The sequence below is a fragment of the Periplaneta americana genome, chromosome 4 (genome assembly GCF_040183065.1).
Source record: "Periplaneta americana isolate PAMFEO1 chromosome 4, P.americana_PAMFEO1_priV1, whole genome shotgun sequence".
In the NCBI taxonomy this organism is placed as follows: Eukaryota; Metazoa; Arthropoda; class Insecta; order Blattodea; family Blattidae; genus Periplaneta; species Periplaneta americana.
The window spans coordinates 155638979-155657754 of record NC_091120.1 but is presented as its reverse complement, the minus strand read 5'-3'; positions in this window follow the sequence as shown (position 1 = coordinate 155657754).

Here is an 18776-nt window from a genome sequence, read left to right as displayed (position 1 = left end):
AGTAAGAGACTTCTAGTTTTAAAAATCGTTAGAAACTGCTACAAAAGTTCGCCGAGTAGGTAACCTTCTTTGAGTAAGACGTTGACAGTACATCCTTCTTGCTTCACTTGAATTATGACGATTTTCTCCATAATTGATAACATATAATATTCCTAAACTGTAAATGACATTGTAAGCTGTTCATCGAATACTCTGTACTGAACTGTCATCCGCTCTGCAGTATACCTATGGAGAGGGAGCTTGAACTCACCTGACTTGTACATAGGTCTGTTCGGAGTACTGCCTGCTGAACACGTTGCCACGTCTCTCACGCCAGAATATTAACAAATTTAAGCATGAATTTTTATTTAATTTCACGGAAACGTAATACAACACACAAATTTTTATTTAAACTAATATTAACTCTTTGCTAGATATACCTACTGTTGTAATTGTTTTCGTAATTTTACTAACGATATAAGCAGTATAACGTAAATAAAATAAGGAAATACTTTTTTCTGGGAAAACTATCCAGTTTTGACCCTATGTTGTATGGACATTTTTTGATCCTGTAGACCGTCCCCGACGACTGTGAAAAGAACGGCACTTATACCCCTTACACTCGGTATACTCGTATGTTTTCTGACATTAAGATTCTTCATTCCTTTGTTTACTTTACTTTTTCTGGTTACAAAACACAACTAACAACGTTTCAAGGTTCCGTGTTTTCATACTTTGTTATCTACAGGAATACTTTTTGTGCTGAAAATGATCGTTCACCATCACATGAGGTTGCTTGAACATTTTAGTGTGCAGATTGGGAGTTTTAAAGGTCCAGATACAAATAAGTACAAAACCTTATTCACTTCGAGTACAGTGCTGTAACCAGAATTTTTTTTTGTAGCATTATGTCTGATTTTAACTTTACAACTTCATCAGTGGCCTCTTGTGCGTGGAAAATTTGTTCTGTTAGGGATTCAATAATTTTACAGGAGACATTGCGATCTAAAGCAATCCGCACGCAAAATACAACAAAATCACGCACTTGATACTCGAACTGCTGACGCATCAACTGAGAAAAGATGGGTAAGGAGTGTTAGTTAGGATGTTTGGGAATGCTTTCTATTATGCAGTAGTTCAATGGAACAGAAACAGAGAATGGTTGTTTTTATATTTCCAAAGCTAGCCTTTATAAGCAAGAAATTTTCATCCATCGAGTACAGTAAATAAAAATATTATGTGTTGACAATTGAATAATCTAGAATGTATTTCTTTTTACGAACTAAGCAAATTTGGGGTTTATGCAACAAAATCCTGAAAAAATGCTACCAATATTAAGTAGGGGTACAATAATCTATGCCTATTATATGCAGGCACACGTGAAATATGCAAAAATAAACAGGAATATGCAGGATTAAGTTTGGATATTCGTCATCACATAGTTAAAAACGTGTATAAAATGTTATTGTATGATTTTCAACTGGCTAGTAAAAATATGCATGTGCATACGAATCCTGAACCTACTCATTACATATCATTCTGTTAAAAAGTTATGGCTAATTATGTGATTGTTCTTCATGATTGCGAGAAATTTTCGCTTATTTCTTTCTTATTGTAGACTAAAAAGTAAAAGAGAAAGAATTGTGACACCACAAGCATTCGATTTCTACGTACTCGCAGAAATATACACTTTTTTGTTACTGATGTCATGTCCAGAAAGTGGTTTTGGATGTGTTACGCATAACATTTAAGTACTTGTCAGATTTTGTTGATATTCAGTCTGAAGTACATTTACGAGTATAACTTAAATTGCCTCATAGAAATACATGTGTAAATGTAGATAACTGTGGACAATGGTTGTTTTAAGAAAAAAAAATGCTCTGTTGTGGCTGAAGTGTGCCTCTCCTTTAAACGTCTTATTATTTATTATATTCTGTTTCTTCTCCTCGTGTTGCTTACGTTTCTTCCATGGGGTTACTTCTGCACCTAAAGATAACTCCGTAACTAATACAGGGACATCATTTTATTTTTACTAATATTTTTAATGTTATCTTGCCTATACCTCTGAAACAAAGCCGTTTCCTACCTCCTTCCACGACTGGAGTTCGATGATACTGGAGTAATATACAAACAAATCACTTTACTAGGTATAGGAGGGAAGAAAAGTAGTTCATACATTTACGTAAACTAGGAAATATTGCGCTTTTAAGTTTGATTATTTTCATCAGATTTTGTTTACTCAAAATACAGTACAGTATTAACAATGAGTGTTTTTACTCGCGAACTGAGATGTCCATGTGGACGTATTCATTATGAAGTGTATATTATACTGTCTACAGCACATTAGCGTACGATATAGAGAATGAAGTTAAATTGAAAAATAATCATAATATGGATATTTAAACACATTTTTGAAAATGGTGGCCGTTCATTTCGATACAGGCTTCAGTTCTAATGTGCATATTATCGCACTATAGACTATTGTACCTAATCCCAATTACCAGTTTCGTCCTTCGTACTAGTAGCTCATGTTGAAATAATTCTGTACCTACTCTGTAAAAAAGTTCTTTACGTATTGTGACAGCGACGTGAGATTCGAACTCACGACCAGCGTCCCGCAAGAAAGCAGATCGCGCGGGGACGGCGCGCGGCGGAGTAGTGGGGAAAGGGGCCTACACGCGAGGGGAGGCTGCGCACGCAGCTGCTACTTAACGCAGTGAATGGGAAACGGACCTTCCCGACTCTTCGAGAAGTCCGTCGAAGTGGAGATATCCAGATAATTCTCTACACACCTGTAGAAATCTCTCGCAACTATGATTTTGCTATAAAAGAAGAAGCGCCAGCGAACTCGAGCAGTTTTTCAGTTGATTAGTCAGCCAGTCAGTGAGAAAGCCAGAGCAAGCAAGCCAGTCTTGTGTACCGGAGTTCGACTCGAGTGTGCGTCCGCATCTGCGTCAGCATCCGAAGGCCTGAGTTCGAGTGCAGTGGACCGCAGTTGGAGGGACCTGAGTTCGAGTGCAGTGGACCGCAGTTGGAGGGACCTGAGTTCGAGTACAGTGAACTGTCTCTGGAGGTCTGTGGTTCGAGATACTGTGAACTCGAGTGACTGAGCTAGAAGAACTGTGAACTGAGAACTGATAGTTCTGATTTGTAAATAGTGCTTTGTAAATATTAGTTAAGATTAACAGTTCATTGTTGTTCGTACTAGTCCAAGTAAATTGTCATTGTCGTCGGTGGAGTGCTATAACGAATACTGTGTTAAGTGAAAATCCAATTGTTGACGAGAGCGTTTAAGGCGAATTGTAGAAAGGAATTATTGTTGTGGCGAATAAATTACATTGTTGTTACTAATAAAATTCACAGTATTGTAAATTCAATCTTCACTTCTGCCCGATCCGAAAACATAAAATTACTCAGACATGCTATCTACTGTCCGTCCAAGTGGTTATGTCGTAGGGTCGCAGAAAGGGAGGAAATCACGTGACAGTTAATTACTTAACGAGGCCCTTTTATCTAAGTTATTTTAAACAGTTGTATAATATTACGTAGACGTCCAATTCCTAACAGAAAGTAATGTTCTCAGAAAAGAGCTAAGACAGCCCAGCCATTAGCTGGCGAATAAAAGCTGGTGGGGGAACCGGGATACGACGTAGGCAAATGGACGACAGTACCTTTGCGAAAATGATTCAATATTGAAAGCCCTTTCGTCACTAGAAAACGCGAACATATTTTTGGAACATACTATTTACTATGACTGTATATGCGGTATTGGATCCTTGGGAGGACGGTTGAACTTCATTAGTAGAAGGGGTGGGAGTGAAGTACATTAAAAAACTCAGGTACAATAAAAATTGAAGTAAAAATAAAATGATGTCCCTGTATTCACTTACCGAGGTGGTTTAGCCGCGTATACATAAGAAGCATTACTGCCGATCTACTACAGTTTAAAATATTGTATGGATAAATGTTTCAAGATGTAAATGCTACCATCGTCCTGGCTGGACAATGACTTTTCATAAAAAATGTAGGTCTTGGACTACGGTTGTTTTATAAAAACCACTGAAAATTTCCACTCCTATGACATAGGCCTATCGTGTTTTTTTTAACCTAACAACTAATTGAGTAGATAGCCGCTACAATACGTTCACCATATACTTAATATCTGAAATTTGCATTTTTTTGGACTATGGTTTTTTCCCTTAAAATGATTTGAGCCTATAAGGCTCGTCCTAATATCATAAATTTCCAATTTGTTCGATCAGTTACTTTCAAGTCGACCTACATTTTCTCAATCTATGGGCTTATATGTTAAACAAGAGAAGAGTCAAATAGAGGAAACCGTTAATCTGTCTCGGTTCAGCTGGACCAAACTCCAGTAGTGCTTTCCCCTGGAGGAATTCTGGATTTAAGCTCCAGTAGGCCTACGCCTTCGAAGCATTTAAGGAAGCAGATACACACATATCTATCGGCCAGTTTCACAAATATTCGCCGGGGTTTTTTTAATGCATGTCAGATTACCAACTGCTAATTTTATAGCGTTTCGTTAATTTCAACATCTATCAACAACTAATTAACAACACACATTATGCCTGGAAACATACAGGGTGGAAGGTATTTAATGACAGTCCTTTTAATGAACGAATTTTCGCTTAGATTTTCCAATGTTACATTTGTTCGGATCAAATTTTTGCATATTTAAAGGACAAAACTAAAGTTCTTTCACTCATTTATTATCACAAATTCACTGAGCATATTGTAAATTAAATCAATGGCTTTCCCAAATCACGCTTTGGAATGTTTCATATAAAACAAAGGAACCAAAAATTATCAAAATTCGATGGTATTCGGGTAAAGGGGGTTGTATTTTTTTTTGTGGAAAAATGGAGTTTTGTTCCCTAGTGGAATACACAAATTAAATTTGACCACCTCTGTGGTGTAGGAATCAGCATTCTGGTCTCTTACGCAGAGGGCTCGGGTTCGATTTCCGGTCGGGTTGAATTACCTGATTGAGGTTTTTCAGGGTTTTCCCTCAACCGTAAGGAAAATGCCAGGAAATTCGTGCCACAACATCCCTGAATATCACCGGGCTCATTCATCACCGAAATCATATTCATAACCAAATAATCAGTAAGACATAATTCTACAGTCCCCATCTAGTTCACAACAACAGAACCAGTCTCAACAATAGTACACAGGCCTTCGGATTTCATCCAAAAGATTAAATATGACTAACGATACGTCCAATTCCTAACAGAAAATAATGTTTTCAGAAAAGAGCTAAGACAGCCCAGCCACTAGCCTTTACAGAGGGGCGAGCATAAGCGAGTAGGGGAAACCGGCATGCGACGTAGACAAATGGACGACAGTACCTGTGCGAAAATATGATTCAATATTGAAAGCTCTTTCGTCACTGGAAAACGCGAACATATTTCTGGCACGTACTATACTCACTAACTCAGTACTGTTTGCAATGAACGTAAGGCTACTATGACTGTATATGCGGCCTTGGTTCTGTGTGGAGGACGGTTGAACTTCATTAGTAGAAGGGGTGGGAGTAAAGTACATTAAAAAAGTCAGGTACAATAAAAATTGAAGTAAAAATAAAATGACGTTCCTGTATAAATGTTCATTATTTCAGTGTGACAAACGTTTCCGGTTAAGTAGAAAAAGTAATGGTGGTAATAGTGGTGGTGGTGGTGGTGGTGGTGGTAGCAGTACAGAAGAAATACTTTATTTAACGACACTTTCAGTTGTAGTGATATTTAATGTCGAAATTCAGCATGTGCGGGAAATAGACAAATTTTTGAACATGAAACTTTTATGCACTTGCGTCCCTGGAAATACTTCGACCAGGTAACTTAAACCAACCAGGATTTTAACCCGGTCCCGTTTCACGGTCAGACATGCTAACCGTTACTCCACAGAGGTGGACTTTCTGTAACTGAAATATAAAATAACAATTAACATGTTAGTCACAGACGGGAAGAGAGAGTATAACGACTTCAGTGCAGGGTTGGTTATAGCTCAAGAGAGGGTAGCTTTGCAGCAACAAGTGAAGGTAGTTTTTGTCGTCTTTTGTGCCGTGAAGCGTGTTTGTTATTACGTCACTAGATACGTCACTACAAAGGAACTGCGTTTCCGATTTTGTTCTCGCTGCGGACGTCGATGGACACAGAACTGAGGATAAATGGAAGTGGAAGTGGAAAGGGACGGAGAGTCAGTCATTAGCGGCGAAGAGTGCAGAAAATGTCGCGTCTGTCAGATGCGTCTGCGTGCTCGTGGTTAGTAAAGAAGAGCCGATAACTGGGTTACTTGGCCAGCGAGCCAATGTCGGCGCGAGAGCAGGGAGAAATGTCAAGAGAAAACTAAGACAGAAATTAAACACACACACAAAAATGAAACGAATGGGCAGAAGTAAGAAAAAAGAGACCACCTCTGTGGTTTAAGGGTCAGCATGCTGGTCTCTTACGCAGAGGGCCCGGGTTCGATTCCCGGTCGGGTTGAATTTCCTGGTTGAGGTTTTTCAGGGTTTTCTCTCAACTGTAACACAAATGCCAGGAAATTCGGGCCACACATCTCTGAATATCACCGGCTACATTCATCTCCAAAATCATATTCATAACAAATCTGTAATATATTATCTATAGACGCGTTCACAACAATAGAATCAGTCTCAACAATAGTACACAGGCCTTCGGCTTTCGCCCAAAAGATTATCTCGCGATATGACCAGAGATGTTAAAGCGAGTGTAAATAACAGCAAAAATAAATAAATAAATAAACACACAAACAAACAAATAAATAAATAAATAAATAAATAAATAAATAAATAAATAAATAAATAAATAAATAAATAAATAAATGCATTGTTTCTTATGTTCACTTTAACACTTTAAAGCTTTAAAACGTTCTATAGTTAAAACATTAAAAGTGTTACAATTTTTAAAAACGGTAATGTATCTTCATGACAGACGGGCCCCGCTTCAACATCGGTGTGGTGTTATTTTCAGTGACGAAAGCAAACGCCGAAAAACAAGACTAGCTCGAGCAGCAGTAGTTCGAAGGACACTGAAGATGACACCACACCAGTGTTGAAACAGGGCCCGTCTGTCATAAAGGTACATTCCTTTTCTTATTGCAACACTTTTAACGTTTTTAATTATAGAAACTTTTGAAAAAACAAATGCAAATGAATAAAATAATCGGAATGAAATAATTGAACAAGTGAATGAAGTGTAAATGTCACTACAAATTACTGTTTATCAATCATCTCTGACTGTACAACCAGTAGGCCCTACGTAATATATATATATATATATATATATATATATATATATATATATATATATATATATATATATATATATAAACAGTTTTACTTTGTTTTTTAGTTTTCTGTTCTTCTACTTTCTTTTTCTCACATTAACACAAACACAACATATCCATGTCCGAGGCGGACCCCAACTCCCATTTCTTCGGACCAAGCAATAAAGACATTCCTTGCCCGTACCGCTTGCTCCACCCAGGCCGGTATGTGTCAGTAAGTTTGTTCAATCAGTGAGCTATAGTCTTTGCATTTCGAACTGGCGAATCAAGGTCATTTCGTATCTTCCACACTGTACGTACCCCTTCTCCTAAGCTCTGACTGATCCCCTTCCCCTCTAATATGCCGCGCCACTGGTCCAGCTGACTTTTCTTGAGGAGAACGGTCCAGGAGTGGAGGTAAGCACGCATAGCAAATGTAGTCCATTGCTTGACCTTGAGCCGCCAATTCGAAATGCACAGATTATAGTTAGGCAATCAGCAAATGTGTGAGTCAGACAATCTGTCCAAACAGTCACTGTTTAATCAGTAAGTGAGTAAGTCAGTCAGTCAGTCAGTAAATCAGTCAGTGTATCAGTCAGTCAGTCAGTGAGTAAATCAACCAGTCACTAAGTAAATAAGTAAGCCAGTCAGTCAGTAAATCAGTAAGTCAGTCCGTCAGAGAGCAAATAAGTCAATAAGTCAGTAAATCAGTCAGTCAGTAAGTCAGAAAGTAAGTCAGTCAGTCAGTAACAGTCTTACTAATAAACCGTGTGTAGTTTTTATACGAGACTTATGCAGAGTTGAGTCAGAAAACATTACTAATAAACCATGCATAAGCGATGGATGTATAAACAGGCTGTAAACTACACAATGGGAATTGCTTTGCAGTAGTTATATACACGTAACCCCTTGTTTAAGCGTTGTATTTAGAGAAAAAATGGCCGCCTCTCTAACAGCTGTTCGTATCGACTGTCATTTTATGACGATTGTGGCCTTGTAACCTCAGAAGAACGAATCAAAGAGCACAGAAAATTAGAATAATATTGCTGCAGCTTGTACTCTTTGACCAAAATATAGTGTGGTAATCGATTAGAGCCAGTTGTACTATCGATATTTAACACGCCACACTAGAGCGCTCTACCGGATGCAATAGAGAACCTCAGATATTCTATTATCTTTCGTAACGAAGTAATGACGAAACTATGACGTAGCTGTGTAACAGTTATACTGTTATACACAACGTATGTAGTGATTATTAGTAAGGAATTTACACACGACGTATAAACGAGCTACTCATTGTATAAGTATAAGACAGTTAAACGTCTGTATATAGAGTTTTTATTAGTAAGACCGTAAGTCTATAAGTCAATAAATAAATCAATGTCAGTAATTAAGTAGTTAGTCAGTAAATCAATCAGCCAGTCAGTAAGTCATTCAGTCAGTAAATCAGTAAGTCAGTCAGTCAGTAAATCAGTCAATCAGCCAGTCAGTCGGTAAATCAGTCTGCCACTTAGTGAGTTAGTCACTCAGTCAGGCATCAGTAGTCAGCCAGTCAGTCACTCAGTCAATCAGCTAGTCAGTTAGTCACGCATCAGTTAGGCAGGCATCAGTCACTCAGTCAGCAAGCCAGTCAACCAGTTAGTCAGTCACTCAGTCAGCCACGCTTCAATCATTCAATCGATCGATCGATCGATCGATCAATCAATCAATCAATCAATGAATCAATCAATCAATCAATCAATCAATCAATCAATCAATCAATCAATCAATCAATCAATCAATCAATCAATCAATCAATCAATCAATCAATCAGGAAGTCAGTGACTCACTCAAGCATGCAGTCTGTTAGGCAATCAGACTGCAGTCAGTCAGGCATGCAGTCATTAGTAGCAAGATTCTGAATGTCACTTCAGCTTCTATATTTATTTGTCTTCATTAATTACCTAAGAAAGCGATATCTGTGCACACTGACTGTGAATCAAGGAGATGAGTCGCGACGCTAGCGATGTAATGTTGAGTTAAATTGCCGCCGCCTCTACTTCAGAGAGTATTTTTCAGCTATACAAGATAACCTAGATCAAGGCAACAACAGTGCTTATCTCTTCACACCATTTTGAAATGATGTTATTGCTCAGGTGCTGTTCTAGTAACAGATTAAGTAAGATTATTTGAATTTCGAATTGCTTGGTCGATCAGAATTACTTGGGGTGTTTCGAGGAGACAGGGTTGGGGGATTTTCTGCATCTGAAGAGAGTTTCCTTTTACCAACGCAGACTTGGGTATCGTCTTTGAAAGGTGTTTGCCGGGTTGACTAGAGTGCCCCTGCTTCAGAATGTGTTGAAGTTCGTTGAGGAGGGACTACGGATGATGGAGATGGCGCTGGTATGTGTACGCGTAAGAAATCGAATTTATTTTCTCAATCGATCCTCGTATCTCGCAATGCCTAATCTCCGTTCTTACATTCAGATGAATGTTGTGTGTAGTCGTGTAACCAGTGAATAAGGATTACAAAGAATGGACACTGAGCGAATTTTCCTGTGTTTTGTTTCTCTGTGCGCCGGCGTTTAGTTCCACTTTCAAGCGCTAGAGGTTAGTGTAATCGAGCATACGCTAAGATAATAACTGAGTATAAAGTTGAGACACAGGATCCAAACATCGCCTACCATATTGCATAATCCAGTAACGCTTTGCTTCAAATAAATTCAAGTTTTCCTTATTTCTCACTGGCAAACTAGTTTCAATAATAATATTTTTTTTTTATATTTCAGATATAATGAATTATATTATAAAATAATATAATACATTATAAAATTAAGTATCAAATTCGTTTAATATTTGTATATAATATAATATAGGTATATGGTTTTACTTCTCATAAGAGTTTTGTTTTTCCATTTTCAGTGCTATCAAATCATTACATATTTTAATTGTTGTTGCGGTCAACGTCTCAACTCTCATTATAAAGGAACTCTAGAGTATAGACCTTATAGTTAATGACGGATTTATTATTTTACGGATCCAATTTATTTTATTTGCGTACATAATGTATCTTACTTACTGGCTTTTAAGGAAACCGGATGTTCATTGCCGCCTTCACATAAGCCCGCCATTGGTCCCTATCCTGAGCAAGATTAATCCATTCTCTATCATCATATCCAACCTCCCTCAAATCCATTTTAATATTATCTTCCCACCTACGTCTCGGCCTCCCTAAAGGTCTTTTTCCCTCCGGCCTCCCAACTAACACTCTATATGCATTTCTGGATTCGCCCATACGTGCTACATGCCCTGCCTATCTCAAACGTCTGGATTTAATGTTCCTAATTATGTCAGGTGAAGAATACAATACGTGCAGTTCTGTGTTGTGTAACTATCTCCATTCTCCTGTAACCTCATCCCTCTAAACCCCAAATATTTTCCTAAGCACCTTATTCTCAAACACTCTTATGTTCCTCTCTCAAAGTGAGAGTCCAAGTTTCACAACCATAAAGAAAAACCGGTAATATAACTGTTTTATGAATTCTAACTTTCAGATATTTTGACAGCAGACTGGATGATAAAAGCTTCTCAACCGAATAATAACAGGCATTTCCCATATTTATTCTCTGTTTAATTTCCTCCCTAGTATCATTTATATTTGTTACTGTTGCTCCCAAGTATTTGACTTTTCCCACCTCTTCAAAAGAGAAATTTCCAATTTTTATATTTTCATTTCGTACAATATTCTGGTCACGAGACATAATCATATACTTTGTCTTTTCGGGATTTACTTCCAAACCTATCTCTTTACTTGCTTCAAGTAAAATTCCCGTGTTTTTCCTAATCGTTTGTGGGTTTTCTGCTAGCATATTCACGTCATCCGCATAGACAAGCAGCTGATGTAACCCGTTCAATACCAAACCCTCTCTGTTATCCTGGACTTTCCTAATGACATATTCTAGAGCAAAGTTAAAAAAGTAAAGGTGATAGTGCATCTCCTTGTTTTAGCCCGCAGTGAATTGGAAACGCATCTGACAGAAACTGACCTATACGGACTCTGCTGTACATCTCACTGAGACACATTTTAATTAATCGAACTAAATAATAGGGCCTAATAATAATAATAATAATAATAATAATAATAATAATAATAATACTAATAATAATAACAGTATTAATAATAATAATAATAATAATAATAATAATAATAATAATAATAATAATAATAATAATCTATACATTTAATTTGAATTGTGGCAGAAAATTTTTTATGAAAACTATACATCCTGTGAGGTTATGTGATGTCTCTATCGAAAGCTAATAATATTAATATTGGGGTCATTCCATGCCAACTGAGCCTCTGAGTGATTTTTTCATTTATTAATAAAGTGTATGGTACTTTGATATATCAACTGTTAAAAGTATGAATTACACTACCCTTAAAGAAAACTTGGCTTGTATGTAATATTTTTGCAGTTTTGTTTATGTTTGTTGGTAGGTTCTTTGAATAGTAAATATGTTATTTCGCATGCTTAAGTTTAAGACCCTGCTGTTGTCATAAAACACCATGTTGTTGATCTTGCACTTTTGGAGGGAAATGTATGAAGCTTTCCAAGTTCAAGCATATATTACAATTCAAGGTAAGATCAAATTCAGTAATTAATTACAGCATATTAAAAATTGCTGTAGCATGTAACACCGGTTACACAAAATATGCAATAACTTTTAATTATGATCTTATGAAATATTTGTTCACAATATCCTGCAGTGAAAGTGAGATTATAAGGTTGCTTGTTGAGATCATAACATTTTTAAATTAATATTTAATTTATTTTACCCAGAAACGGTGTAACGGGTGTTACAACTCTTTAAGTAACGGGTGTTACAGTATTGATGTAATACCAGTTACAAAATGTTGTACTTGCCTGCTGTAACCTAATACAATAAAAAATAGCTTGTAACTATCTCTTAAGTAGTTAAAGCTGCAAAGAGTCCATTCTGTATAAAATATTTGTTTGCTCTACCACAATCTAATGCACTTGAATGTGCTTATTTCAAGAAATGGCTCCTGTAAACAATCGGATGAAAAAAACATGTTGCATTTGGGTTCTAATGATACAGTGAAATCCTATGCCATAATAAGTAGTGATTTATCACAGAACGAGTATGCAGTCTGGACTTCCTTTAGCACCATAAGATGATGATTCCACAGGTTTTGGGATTCTGAACATGGGATACTGACAAGTGAAACACAAGTGATTCCCATGCCAGTGTACAGCATTGATAGATCTGAAGTTAAGTCTGGCATGTTTGTTTTGGTAGAGTTTTTAAGTGAAAACAAGAAACCCGGGTCATCAAAGGGTGAAAAAAAGTTCCGATACATTGGAATATGCCAGAACCAAGCTGACAATGAAGAGGACATTAAAATTATGTTCCTGAAAGTTTCTGGGCAGAGCAAAAAAATCTTCAAATCTGATGAAAAAGATATTTATTTTGTAAAATTTAGTCAACTGGTCAGGAAGTTACCAACACCTGATGTCAAGTCTCAAGGAGACAGACTGTATTATGAATTCAGTGACAGTGTAGATGAAAAAAGATGTTTAAAATTAATTACACATGCACCAAAATATCTGTAAAACAACCATAATTTGAATGTTCCTCAATTAATCTATTTGTTCCATTCCAGGCTATTTAATAAATAGACTGTGCTCTGAGAATTTTAAAAAAGATAATTTAATTATTTACATAAAATGAAATTGTTATTACGCAGAAATTTCGTTATATTAAATTTTAATAGCGTTGTTTTAATGAAAACAGAAAGAGTGTCATTAATCATTTGAGTAAAGTAGAAATATTTGCACAGTGTAACACCCGTTACAAGTCATGTAACACCCGTTACAGAAGCTTTTCTTGAAAAAAATTAAATCTTTTAAGCAGAAAGGAAAACTGAGAACATATTTGATTTTGTCAATGTTTAATATATATCCATATAAAAGATGTTAATTTGTGTGCATTAAACTCACAGAATTTTACATCTTTCAATAACTATGCAAAAGTTCATGTCTAAATTCTGTAACACCCGTTACACCATGTTTTTTACTTGTTATTCAACTTCGTTAAAATAAACTTAGGATTATATTATATCAAAATATTCAGAAAATATAGGGGAAATAGTTTTAATAAATAAATTTTGATTCTATTAAGGCTGCATTCAAAGTGTTCAGTTTTTAGCTTTGTGGATGTAACACCCGTTACAATGGAATGACCCATTGCGGGAAAATCTAAATGGTTTGTAGTGAAGTTCATAAAAAGCTTTACATTTAAAAATTATGTACGACCGTCGCAGTAAAGCGTATACCGTAGGACATCTTGCAGTTCGTTTCGTAGTGTTGTGCAGAGGGCCGTGGTTCACGTAATGTACTTCATCTTCACTTGAGTTATTAATACAGCTTTTTGAGGTTTCTTGAATGTCATGAATAGTGTCAGTAATGTGGGACTTTGTGTATAGAAAAGGCTACGTTTCAAATAATGAAATTTCAAACATCGTGTTTCCTTAAAACGTTCACAAATGTAGTTATCGAAGCCTTCTGTACATGCGAGATGTTGACGTCACAATATCATGCTTTTCGAGATCTCGATACCGTAACAATGGTTTGTTCATCTTTCAACTGTCACGTATTTTTTCGTGCTTCAATATGGTACGTGTGTTTTTTATCTGGCATTACTTAAAAAGTGATAGTGTTGTTACGTTGTGAATTTAGTTCTTCTTTATTAGTTCATTTCTATGAGTATAGCTGGTCGACCAAGAAAATGTGGTAGAACGTTTAGAAATGTAGTGCATTAAGAACTCATAAACGACTATGTAGAAAATGATGTTTGTAACAACGTTTCAAGAAGTGAAATTATGCATGAAGACAGTATTACGTATTACAATGTAAAAATTTAAAAAATATGTGCGTCCATCGCAGTAAAACATACACCGTAGGACATCTTGCAGTTCATTTCGTAGTGTTGTGCAGAGTGCTGTCGTTCACGTAATGTACTTCATCTTCATTTGACTTATTAATACAGCTGTGTTAGCTTTTTGAAGGTCATGAATAGTGTCAGTAATGTGGGACTTTGTGTACAGACATTTTATGGTGATTTTCAATCTCTATCAAGCAGCAGTAATACTTCATTGCTAGAACAAAGATATTCGTACATATAGTTTTTTATATAATAATCACTCTAGCATCCCCAGAAAGAATAAGTTACAAATTCTTGTTCAAGGGGCCTTCCACATAATTTTAAGACATTTTATTAAATAACAGAATAAAAAGTAAAAAAAAAAAATATATATATAGATATTACAATAAGTTGAACTTTAAATTTTCTCTCTAAACAGTAATTTTTAATTGATTTTTTAAAACAAGGAGCATTAGCAAATTGTACGAGTATGTTTGGGAATTTAGCTTTTGACCGAAGTTGCTGCTGTGATTATAAGCTACAGTTGTTTTATATTTAGGTTCTGTCAAGCATAAGTTGTCTGATCTTTTGGTTTTATGTTTATGTGAATACAAATTAAATATATTTCGGTTTTTATGTACAAAATTCAATAAGACATTGTTTTCAATTGATGAATATCAAATACTTTATATTCTGAATACATCAGTTCTGAAGGATAATCTAGAGCAGGCTTGGAGAGCTGGGCGACAATTGTGGCGTTGCATCACTCATCGGATTCTTCACTCACCTCTTCCTTTCATCTCCACGTCATTGACATTGTAGGGGAGGGGATTTGTTTTCAGTTTCTGTCTTATGTGATTGCGTACGGGCCACAGATACTCGTACGTCATTCAACGCCGGTGGACTGTGGACAGGGGACCAACGCTTTCCTCATGCTTTCCACCCCTCTCTCGCCAGTTCTGCATCCCTGATCTAGAGGTTTATTAGGACATATTTTTATTATTCTATTCCGTAGCAGTGTTATTGGCACGAAGGAGGTACTAATAAGCACTACCTCATCCTATAATACCATATGTAAAGACATATTTTGTTAAAGCCTCGTACAGTCCCTTTCACTCCTTGTTAATGATCATGTTAGTATTCTGTTCTTTAACGTTTTGTTAAATTTTCACTCCTTGTATACTTTGTCACCTGGTAGAAGAGAAGGCCCTATGGCCTTAACTCTGTCAGTATAAATAAATAAATTGAGGGGTCTAGTGAGAGAGGGAGCTATGCCACTTTGACAAAGAATGGAAATAAGTTGGGTTTTCTAAAGCATTGTATTGAGGCATTATTTGTACAAGAAAGGGGCAACGTTCTTCTTCTTAACTTATTACTAGGTAAATTATCCAAAAGGAAAAATATAAAAAATGTCAATGTGAATAGCATTGATTATGACCTTGTATGGTGTAATTAATACAAAAATTAAGGAAAGGCACAAATTTTATACTCTCATATCAAATAGTTTTATCCTGGTTTAAATACTGTTGCCTGAGTGTAAATCATGCTAATAGGTTACATAAGAAATACAGACAAACAACTTGATATCTCTTCTGGAATATCTTCACTGTTCAATGTTTCTGTGAATTTTAGTTTTTGGTAAACACCATGAAAAATTAGAGAAACATGTGGCTTTATTGCCATGAGAGCTTTTAACTTCAGGACTGATATGGGTCTTCTGTGTGGATAGAGTAATGGTATTTCCCCAAGAAGTTTAGTTCGATATATATGTTGACACATATTAAGTCAACTGTCATTATACAAGAAGCGCACTCAACTGAGTGACTTGGTGCCGGGATTCTACGTACCAAGTGCTCTAATCATTGAGCTACACCGAAGTTCAATCCACAACACCGGATCGAATCCCCCTCCACTAATGTTTTTTCTTTGTGACTTGAATCCAAGTTCGACATAGCCTATATGTTGATATATATTAAGTCAACTGTCATTATACAAGGAGCACTTGGTGGCCGACATTCCACAGTAATATGCATTGTTGGGTGCATGAGTATGTGATGACGGATATGTACAGTTGTAATTTGGTTTTTATTGGTATTGAGCTCTTGAAGATGGGATATAGGAACATGAATCGTTGAAAAGCTCTATTTCTCAAGGAATGAATATGGTGTCTGAACGTTAGTCTCTTGTCAAGGAGGACTCAAGATATTTTGCTGATGAACTAAAGGCGACGGCTTGATTTTGAATATGAAGAGCGGGAGTATGCCACGTGCTTCTAGTTTAGAGGATAGATGCAAGATGGCAAGAGAATTCTGGATATGGCCAAAACTCAATTTTTCATGGTTTGTGGCATAGCTCCCTCTCTCAGTAAACCTATCAATTATTATTATTATTATTATTATTATTATTATTATTATTATTATTATTATTATTATTATTATTATTATTAGAATCTATTTAAAATGAAATCGTATGCGTAATGTTCTCCATTACTGTTATCTTATGGTCTCTGACTAGAGTCTGTAGTCTGTAATTTAAAACAATCTTAAGAAAAGACTGACTGTTAGAATTATCATCTGACCAGCTTTAAATAGTCTCTAAATTTTAAAGTAAAGTAAGTTAAAAATCTTAATTCCTGTCACTTGATCTCCGAATAGCCATCTCGAAACAATAAGTAATTAATTAGAATTACAATAAGATAAGGCCGGCTGGGTGACTACGCGAAATAACGCCCAGTGAAGGTTTGCGGGTTCGAATACAGTGTCCTTCATTTATATTCTGTTCTGTGTGTGTCTCTGCGGAGGCTCCTACATTCTGCTGACCTCAGGCTAGGAGAGGCCCACTTATGTGTCGGTGTCTAGTGAATGTGGTTCAAGATTTAAATAAATAATTTTGGCATGAGACATTATCCATATGTAGGGGAACATTTTCGCGAAATAAGGTTTCAAATGGAGTTGGGTCGGTCCAAAATTTCATTAATTAAAAAAAAATCTTTGGGCCCCCAAATTTTATTTTCAAGTTTGAATTATGTAAATTGTTTAGTTTATACCCAAGAATCATTACACCAAACTTTGAAAGACATGAAGGGAAAAATGTGGATTTTTGTCCTAAGAGTCGATGAATCCTTAATTCATTAATAAATAATATTCTTTTGTTATGAAAATGTTACTATTAGCCTAGATCATATATGTAACAGATAGGTCGGCCTTATAGGCTTTGACGTTAACAATATTTATATTATATATATATTTATATAGAGTAATGGAACGGTATCCGGTGTGGCTTAGTGGATAAAAGCATCAGCACGTAGAGCTGAAAACCCGGGTTCAAATCCCGGCGCCGGAGAGAATTTTTCTCCGTTCCATTACTCTTTCATCGTATGATGACGCAGAATATCTGCATGGAAATATCATATGTACTTCGGTACATTAAAATAATATATATGATATGCGTAAATCACTTCGTGATTTAAGACGGCGCTTATTCCGTCGGATCCCGGCCAACTAGTCACTCATAACGAGTGCACCTCAGCACATGTGTGGACTTCGGTCCTATGTTCATAGACATCTATGACGTAGTGCAGAGGGCGGCCACCAGAGGGAACCCAAGAGTTGGAACTTAATCAGAGACAATTCTGTCCGACGCCGGGGTGGTATCCGGTGTGGCTTAGTGGATAAAAGCATCAGCACGTAGAGCTGAAAACCCGGGTTCAAATCCCAGCGCCGGAGAGAATTTTTCTCCGTTCCATTACTCTTTCATCGTAAATTTTGTGAGGTTTACTATGCTGCCATCTAGTTGTTACATAAGGAGTCACGTCATAATTCCCATTTTTTATTTTATTTTATTTTTTTTTTATTGTCATAATGTTGATTTTTAAATAACTGCATTAGCGACTGTACTGCCATCTCGCGTTTGTTTACGGCAGACGGGTGGCGATCCTGGCGATTGTTCTCTTCAAAGTGCTGCCGATTTTAACATAGCGATGAGTTATCTGTTACATTTATGATCTAGGCTATTATCAATTTTATTTTCTATAAAATCATTGAGTGGAAAAAGGATAATATTCCAGAACCTTTAATTCTTAATAATTAATAAAATAATGAGCATTTTTATCTGACATTTTGAAAATGAATATATATTGAGTAGGTATACAATTGCTTAACAGTTATATTTTGCAATAAAACTTATATTTTCATCACTAAAATTTTTTTTTTGTTTTCCCAGGAACTAAAGTAACTGGAATACTGAATTATCCCTTTTACATTCAGCCTTTCAAATAAAAAAAGGATAAAGTGTATCAGGAAGAGATCAAGTTTTCGAAATTGTGAATTGGACTGTACTATGGACGTGGCATCCTCACACTCTCATATTCAGTAATTTGAAATTTTTTCGTATTGAATAACCCCTCGTTTTCCTGTATTCGTACCTGCGCTTGAATATTCCGCAGGGATGGACCACCCCGCGGTTGAATTGACGCGATGATTCCATTACATGAATATGCAGATTGCGGAGGGTTGATTAGGCAGAGCAGGCAAGTCTGTCGGCGGGCGGGAAGATGGATGTCTGTCCGA